Genomic DNA, 9,527 nt, shown 5'->3' with positions numbered 1-9,527 from the left:
TGCTGCACGCTGCATGCAGCAGCATGTTGCATTGCTGCAGGCGGACAATTAACACCTGGATTATGGGGGCAAGCAGAGCACACAGAGCCCAGCTTCCCGCTACGAATATGATTTGGTGCACAGTTGACCATTTCGGGCAGCCAATTATTGTCGCTTACCGTTTGTTGCATGCCACACATATCGCGGGGCAGACGCTGAGAGACAGTGCGGCGACAACAGCGACGGCGACGGCGACTCTGCCCAATTATATGCAACTCAAGTGTGTATAAATCAAATTTAAATGCAACTCTTGGGCTATCGATGCTGCAGTTTGTAGCAGCAAAACAAAAGACTTAAGCAACAAACTTGGCAATTACATGCAACCAAGCAGGCTGCCAGACAGCCAGACAAGCAACGCGGCAGCATCTTTTGTTGTTATTGTTGCCATCGTTGGTTGCTGTCTAGAGCTCTAGCTGTTGCTGTTGCTGTTTGCTGTTGCTGTGTGTTGTTAGCGGCTCATATTTCTTAGCGCGCATATCTAAATATCGAATCATGTCGCTGATTTGCTCTGCCGCACCATTGTTGTTGCCCCAAGGCAGCCACAGCAACAAGCTGCAGTCTGAAGACAGACAGACAACAACAACAACTACAACACACACTAAATCTCATTGTGCCGTTGTGACATGACTCTTGTTCGACAATAGATAAAACAAATTGACTTGGTGTGTGCCCAAAATGTCTTCTCTTAGCCATTGCAATCGCATAGTCGACAGTTGGCAAGATTTCCCCCGCGTTTTGGTGGGCGTACTTTGGCCAACTTCAAAACGTTGCCAGCCGCTTCGCATTTTGCTTCCTTTGTCATCTTTTGCAGTGAGAAAAGCGAAAGAAGAAAAAACGAAATAACAAAAGCAACAACTGCACTACAATACCTATTATCAACAGCATATCTACGAAATCCCCAAGCGACAATTGTCCACCAACAGCAACAACGACAACAACAACGACAGCAACAGCAAAAAACACGCTGTCCAAATATGTTGCAAGTTGGTGTTATTCTTCACACGGCATCATAAATTTCACGTATAATTGACGCTTTCAGTTATATCAAAATTGGCTAAAAGGCGACGACCACAAAGCCACACAGCAATAACAACAGCAACAGCCACAGCCACAACAACAGCAATCGTTGAGCTTTTGCGTTGGTGGCTCTCGTTGTGGCCAGTTGAGTTGAGTTGAGTTGAGGTGACTACAGACTCCAGGGATTACTTTTGCACGCTAGACTCGCACTCGTTTGTTGTCTCTCTGTGTGTCTTACATTGTTTTTAGCTTTGTTGAACAGCTAATAATAGGCAGCCAGACAGACAAAGCGACAATTGGAGAGACAGAGAGACTTTTCGGGGGAGCAGACAGTGAGTGAGTCAGTCAACAACAACAGCTATAGCAACAAGCACTTACAGGTGTCGCTTTTGATACCCGTTACTTAAAATATAAAAGGGTATAACAACTTAATAATACAGTAAGGAAGCAACAGCCTCTGACTTTAACATATTCTAGGCGTTTCAATCTACCTAAAATGCGAAAATTCTTAAAATGTGCAACAGGAAATTCAATTTATATAAGTATAAAAAACAAGTGCAATAAAGCTAATAACTAAACTATGAAGTATATTCTGGCTAACCCAATCCAACTAAAGCTTTCTCATTTATGTATTTTGTAACTATTTTACTTTTGCGTTGGCGCCTTGGACACACTTTAATAGCATTTCTTTGTTTAAATTAGCTTTCATTTTTCTCTCGCTTTACATATCTATTTATTTGAACAATCATTATGTGTTTGTGTGTGGTTGCTGTTTGTGTTTTGTTGCCACATGCATTGCCATTGACAGCTGCACAAGTGGCACTCGAAACATGTTGCCGCACACGCCATAAATCCAGAAATCAAACATATTGAATAATCAAAAAAAAACTGCTCAACAAATTTTCAGCCTCAATTCGAGTTCAACCACCTAAGCGGTTGCAACTACTTGCATCTTGCCCACGCCACACACACCACACACACGCCTCACACTCCTCACACCACATTGAACACCCACCCTGCAACAGTGGCAACAGTTTTGTGGTCATTCATGCAACCCCCCTTCGCTGTGAGCTGCAGCTAGAGCTGCTTTCGCTCATTAAGCAAACAGTCAAATATGTTGCCAATTTTCCAACCAGTTGTTGGTTTTACACCACTCACAAATTTTTATGACAGATTTTTCAAGTGTTTTTGCGGTTGCTGTTGGTTTTGTATACCCTGTAGCAGTAATATAAGAGGGGTATACCGAATTTCATTAAACAAGTGTTTTAGTTTTGGTAAATGAATATTTTGCAGTATATTGAGAGTTAAGAAAGTAAAAGAAGTTAAGGTGTGGAAAAGAATTACTGGGATTCCATATTATCATATTTATCCTTCTGTTCCATGTGGCAAATCATTTAAAGATTATAACCAAACTAATCTCATCTTCAACTATTTTATTCTTAGTTGAATATCAATTATATATCTATTTACTTTCAGGTAACAAATCCCAACATTATTCATTCATATAAAGTATTTTGTGCTCATTAAATTATAAGAAAAGTAAGACCTAGGAGGCTAAAAGTTAAACACAACATCATTTACATACCACATTTTACTAAGCAATAAGGCTGAGATTACATTAACTGTCTGATTTCAATCTGACTTTAATTTTACATTCAATCTTATCGAACTAAAATCAATACCCAGATTACTCAAGTTTCATTTCCTTTCAATTTGTAAGCTATTTAGTAGTCTATCATTGTTCAATCATTTGGTTTTGTGGTGGCGGCTTTGGTTTGCGGTGGCGATGGCGGTGGCAACTGAGGGCGTTGTGTCTATGCGGTTAGGTTGGACGGCAGCCAAGGCGTTGTGGCATTGAGGCAGGCAGCACAGGCAGCAAATTCGACTTCCAGCGTGGAGACAGGCAGAGGTCTGTTAAAGAAAAACATTGCCGGAGGTTAGTTGTTTATGAACCTTTTTATTGCCTTCTGTTGGTCTTACAGATTTATGCGCCATATTTCAACGTTGGAGTAAGTACTTTGTGTGGTTTACCGCCACTGACAGCCGGCGAAAACGTAGAATCTCTCTCACCACTCAAAAATATCGTAGTTACTTTGCCACAATGATTTTACTATTTAGTAAAGCTGATTAATAGCTAAATTTTAGCGTAAAATTAGCTAAATTCGAAGGTGGCTACAACAAATTAAGACTCTATTATTTTTCTTAAATTTGCAATTTGGCTTTGAATGAAACTTTTTAAATGCCTGAAGGAATGAGAATTCAGTTGAGTGAACAGTATTTACTTTTAGGGTATGGGTAATTTTATTAGGTAAATATCATACTTTTAAGTATTTCAAAATATGGGTTATTTTATTAGGTTATTTTCACTCAACAAATTTCTCATTACTTAAGGCAGTTATGCCAAAGGATCCTACTTTTTAGAAAATATAATTATATTACATCTCTTTAAAAACATGTTAAAAATTATTTAAAAAAATCAAAACTGGCTAATTTAGCCTTTTCTTTATTTGAGAAGATTTTTGTTTAAAAGAAAATAATGTAAGGAACATAATTTATGAAATATTGAGGAATATAATTTATAGATTTTGTAACATTTTTTTTTCTTTATTTGTAATCTATCAGTGTCTAAATGAGAAAACAAATTTGATAAAATTATAGATAGATAAATCCAAATAATTATTACTATATCTAAGTCTACAATTTGTATTCCTAAAAATATGTTTATCTTATCTTCTATTCATTGCTTTCCAAATAATTATTTATCTATCTAAGTCTATAATTGTATTACCCTACTTTCGGTGTACCTCCCTCTGTATGAAAAAAGTAGAGTATACTATTATGATTCGCCACCCTTATCCAAATGTCGATCATTTATAAGCTGCCACCTGAGCTACATTTGCAACTCCCTCTACTGCATTGTCACACTTGTCTCGCTGGCTGTGAACCTTGCACATGTTGTCAGACAAGAGGCAAGTTCATCAGTTCATCAGCACAATTCGCGGCATTTGTGCTACGCCTCATTTAAGCCAACCCCAACCCCAGATGAGGGATTGCCGCCCCTATCATAAATGTAAATAAAATCAGAAAGGCAAACATTGTGCTACAGATACGCAGCCAAATTATAACACGAACAAAGGCGATTAATTAGCGGGGAGGGAGGGAGGATGAGTTTGAGTGGAAGTCACCACAAGATGCGACGCTGCGCCGGCGTGTTGTCGCCCTGTAATCGAAACCCACAAAGGGGAGTGAAAAGGGGGTAGTCAAATTGTGTTGCGCGTGCTCATGTCGATGATGTTGGTGATGATGATGATGCTGAGGCTGAGGCTGCTGCTTGGCAAGCGCGAACAACTTGCAACCGAGCACGATGTGTCTCCAGTTTAAACACTGTTTACTTTTGTTTTGTTTTTGGCTGGGTGCAAACGCAACACTCGAAAAACCGCCAACCTCAACCCCACCCCACCCCAAAAAAAAAGAGTTGCATGCACGTGCATATGTCATTTTTTATGGCGCTGTTCGTGTTGCCATAAATCCATAACAATATGACAAGTACAAGTACTTTAGCGGCAGCTTCTCTCATGTGCAACATGTTTGCACGTTCACGCCACAGTCAGAGGCACACAGGGCGTCTCTCTATCTCCCTCTCTCTCTCTCTCTCTCTCTTTCTCTCTTTCTGAGACAGGAACAAGCATTGGGCTACCTTCTTTGGCTGATTGCGATCAGCAACCGCTTGCCATAGGCCATAGGATGCTCATTTGTGACTTTGGTTGCTGCTGTTGCAACTGTTGTTGTCTTCTACGCTTCATTTTACAAAATATTTTGCACCGCCGCCGTCGCCGCCGATTTTGACATGATTTACATGAAGACGCACATTTTTATTACATTTTCGTGGGCATAAGTGCAACCACCACCGGCCTCTGCTTTGATTTTTTCCTGCATTTTTTTTTGTCGGTTACGCATCGCAACATGGAAAACTCAACAGCTGTGCGCGGGTTGACAAGGGTTAAGTTTTCTGGCCTAATCATTTATCATCTTTTTTTTTTGCGCTTCTATTTTTCTGTTACAATTTTCAAGTGCAGCACACACCCCTACGCCCACTTGTTTGCAATTAAAACGCAAAACAATAAAAAAAAAATTGTAGTAAAGTAAATAATGAACTGCACTTGGCTCAACGTTGAAGTTCTATTCATGGTGGTTGCTTCAGTTTTTCGTTTTTAGTTTGCTTGTCAGTGTCGGGATAAATGTCGCCAGCGAGGCAGCTTAAGTCGACAGTTTAATTTCGCTTTTGAAATTGAAATCAACGCGACTTAAGATCGTAATCATAATCCTTATAGAGTCCAAGCGTAATCACATCAATTTATTAGCTGATCGAGCTTATTTGGCTTCATTAGCTGGCAATCAAATGTAAAGATCAGAACACATAGATCGTTTCGAAACACAGAGAGAAAGAGAAAGAGTTAAGAGTTATGTTTTACATGTAAAGGAGAAAAACATTTGGTGTGGTCCCTTTGGGATCACAAAGTCAAAAGAATTTTTAACTAATTAAAATAGCTATAAAACCCCAAACTCAAATGCTGCTGTTGTTAAACTGTGTCCTGCAGTGGCAACAGCATTTTTCAGTATTTCATTGGAAATTTTCATGCCCCAAACAGCGGCAGCAGTGAGCTGAAGTTGGGATAAGCGACACGCTAACTCCAAAAACCCAAAAACTCAGGCTCTGAGATCCCAACAAATGACTGGCAGACCAGTTTCGAAGGCCTTCGAACGGCAAAAGATGAATGGTTTCAGTTTGAGTCTCAGCGTTGGGCGTAGTTGTTGTTGTTGCTGGCTGCTTCTCAATCTGTTTTGTGGCCTGGCACAGAGCTTAGCTTACTCCCGCCGCGGACTCATCGTCCATGTCCATGAGTCGAACATTGTCTGACAGCCGCAGCAGCAGAAAGCAGAACACAAATCGACAGCCGAGCGCTGTTTACTACTACTTCCACAATAAAAAAAAAACCGGGCCAACTCGACTTGTACTGAAATTACTGCAGCGCATCAGTCGCAAGTCCAAGACGAAGCAAAGTCCAAGTTGCGAGTCCACAGCTCAGTGGACAGCTGAAAAGGAGGCTGGAATTTTTGGTTGCTCGATGGAAGCTTAAAACTTCAACATTTTTAATTAGCGCCTGCTTTGTTTTCGTTTCGTTATTCGTTGCGTTTTTCACAAAAAAAAGCACCCAAAAAGAAAACGAAAAACAAAACAAAAAAATCGACATCGATTCCAAAATTATTTCGCTTTTTTTCCGACTCCTTTTTTTTGTGCTGATTGCATGCATGCTAATTCTAGTTGACTTGGCGGCAAAAACTAAGGATTGACAGCATAAAAAAGGGTGGCTTAAAAAGGGAAAGAAGAAGCGAAGAAGAGGAAGCGGAAGTTTGTAGGTGCAAAACTATTAAAGTTGTGTGGGGGAAGTTTAACAGAATTTCACAGTTTTCCATAGCTGAACTCTCAGTGAAATTCTCTCAGTGCACTGCTGTCAGAATACACAAATTTTGACAAGCAAACAGCCATTTCATTGCAGGGTATCTGATTGCCAATCACGCAGCAATCTTTGCAGCAGCAATTTCAACTCAGTTGTGGCTTAATCTGTCTCTCTTTCGTTGCTGCTGGCTGTCTCTCGAGTCATGGGAGAACGATTTATAGCAAAATAGTCGACCAATTACGCAGGCATGCCCCATAGTCGAGAGCAATTCTAGTCGCAGCCAGCTAACTGTTTGGCATGTGGAATAGCCAGTTGCAACATCGAGTGATCAACGTAAAATACCACAATACATAAATATCAATTACAGGTCCATAAATTTGAAACCAATTAGCCATGTGAAATTGATAAGCGCAGCGATTTAAGCATCAACTGACTTTTGCTGACAATGGCCATCAAAAGTTTTCCAGCAACAACAACGGCTAACAACTTAATACAAATTGAAAGCGCAAAAGCCAAATGTTTAGTTCTCACATTAAATGCAAAGAAACGGCAGCACATGCAGCACATGTTGAATGTTGCTGGAGGCGAGAGGATGAAGAAGATGAAGAAGAAGAAGCGAGAGACAGCAGCAGCGAGCACTACTTAACTTTTCGACACCCAATGAAATTTTCGCACATTACTGCCAAAAGTATCTAGATGCAAAAATATCTGACCGTGTGTCGACGACGCAGACGAAGGCGAAGAAGAGGAAGAGGAAGACTCTTCGCTAAGCCCGTTTGCATGCAAGTTTTCGCAAAAGTGCCTCCGTCTGTTGCCTGGCTGCCTTCCTGAGCTGAGCCTCATATCTGCATCTACTGGTAGGCAAATGCAATTTATTATACGTCTGAGTCAAGCCAGACCGAGAGAGAAAGAGAGAGATCGAAAACGAAGCGAAGAAGGAACGAAGGCAACGTTGTTCACGCAAGCCAAAGTTGCCATTTTCTTATTAATACATTTTTAGCCCGAGCCTTTGTGCGCTGCAACTGTGGCGAAGGTGGTGGCAAGTTGCAGCAGCGTCCGCGGCGGCGGCAGCGGCACAAAAATCAGATAAAAAATGCTTCGCACACGATTAGGAATTTTTAATTAAAATATTTTGTACTGCTGTTTGTAGTTAATTTTGTACAACAACAGACACACAATGTGGCAGCAACAGCAACGGCAGCAGCAGCAGCATAAGCACCTGCATTTTATTCTTGTTGCTGTTGTTGTTGTTTGTCGTATGCGTGTAGAACAGCAGAAAGTACGAGATCCGATTTCAATGCCGCTAAAGGTTGCAGAGCCCAAGCTCAAGACCCAAGTCCAACTCCAACTCCAAGCCCAAGACGAAGCCCAGTCAAATCCTTTTGCGCTGTTGCGCTTCGTTCGCTTACGTGGCCCGGCCGCGACTCCCCTACGTGCAACATTTCAACCTGCCACTGCGGTGGCAGCATTGATGGGCGTATACATGCGATTCTGTTCGAGCCTTCCACTCTTTTTTTTCGCTTCGCTTTTCGTTGCAGCAGCGTCGTTTAGCTTAACTCAACATATTTTTAAGTTGCAATCAGCGACAAGGGGAGGAGGGGAAGTAAGAGCAAAGGGAAGCCATGGAGGGAGGCAAGGAGAGCAAGAGAACCGGCGGGGGCGCATCGATGATATATTTAGTGGCAGGCCAAAACGAAAGACTTAAGCAACGAACTTGCGATTACGACACAGCATGGCGCATACATCGAACTATTCGGACTTCCACACACACACACACATATGTATAAGTAAATGTATATAGTCAAGGCAATTGCTCCACCCGATCGCCGATCACCGATCGTCGCACGACTTTTGTCTGCCCTTTTTTTTTGCTGCTGCTGCTGCTGCTGCTGCTTCGGTCTTCTTTCCCTTTCCCCCCATTGCACATTGTGTTTTGCGCGCAAATTGAAGATCGTGTTAAACGCTCAAGTCTCGTTCGCTTTTTTTTTTCGCTTACTTGTTGCTGTTTTGTTTTTGTTGCAGCACATGCAGCACAATGCATCATTAGCGCTTGTGGCAAATGCGTTTGCCGTGCAAAGAAAGAAAATCTCAACAACTTTTGCAGCAAGTGCAACACAGTTCATTGGCTTTGGCCGTGCAATTTGATTATTGCGCCTCATCAATTATGACTAATTGTTAAACAAATGCAACACTCTTGAACTGCCAACGGGCCAAACAAATTGACAACAACGCGACACGCAATACCAATTTGGCCAATAAATTTGCGTTTCGTTTCGATTTTTTTCTGTTTTTTGTCAACGTGCTTCGCTTTTGTGTGGCAGTTATGACAAATCTGCGGCAACTTTTCGGCCGTGCACAGCATCCATAAATGCTAAAAACCACTCTTCAGTTGAACCTCATCTTCTTCTTTCGTTCGAAGTCTTCTCCTCTTCGGTTGTGTGTTGTCTTTCGGTGTATTGACACAACAAATATGGACGAGGCAAACACTTTGCGGCAATTGTAAACATTTAAAATGCAAAATGTGTCAAATAAGAAAACAGTTTTTCAGTCTTAACTCGCGTTTCTCTTTCTGTCCGTCAGTCTATGTTTGTCTGTCTCTCCCTGCCCATCTGTCTGACTGAAGAAAAATGTGCCTCAAATAAAAGGCTAAATAAAATAAATTTACGTTTTGCGTGGCGTGAAAAAATGCGCACGCACAGATTTTGTAAATGAAGGCGAAATGAGACAAATGACAACAATAAAAACAACAATTCCCATATGTACTCGATGTGTTGCTGAAGAAACAGAGAGACAAAAAAACAGTATGCAATCCATGTACATATACTTAAGTTTTTTACTAGAGCTTAAGAGCTACGAGGGCGGCCAACATTCACTTCATTTCGTTCCATTGACATTTATTGTGTCACGAAATATCCAGCTCTTGTTTTGTAGTCCGAAAACAGCAGATTGTAAAAGGAAGAAGACTGAATGTTGTTGCAATTGACACGAGTTAAAGCGGAAGCTAAAGGAGAC

The sequence above is a fragment of the Drosophila nasuta genome, chromosome 2R (assembly GCF_023558535.2).
Source record: "Drosophila nasuta strain 15112-1781.00 chromosome 2R, ASM2355853v1, whole genome shotgun sequence".
NCBI classification, from domain to species: domain Eukaryota; kingdom Metazoa; phylum Arthropoda; class Insecta; order Diptera; family Drosophilidae; genus Drosophila; species Drosophila nasuta.
Note: the sequence above shows the minus strand (reverse complement) of the source record.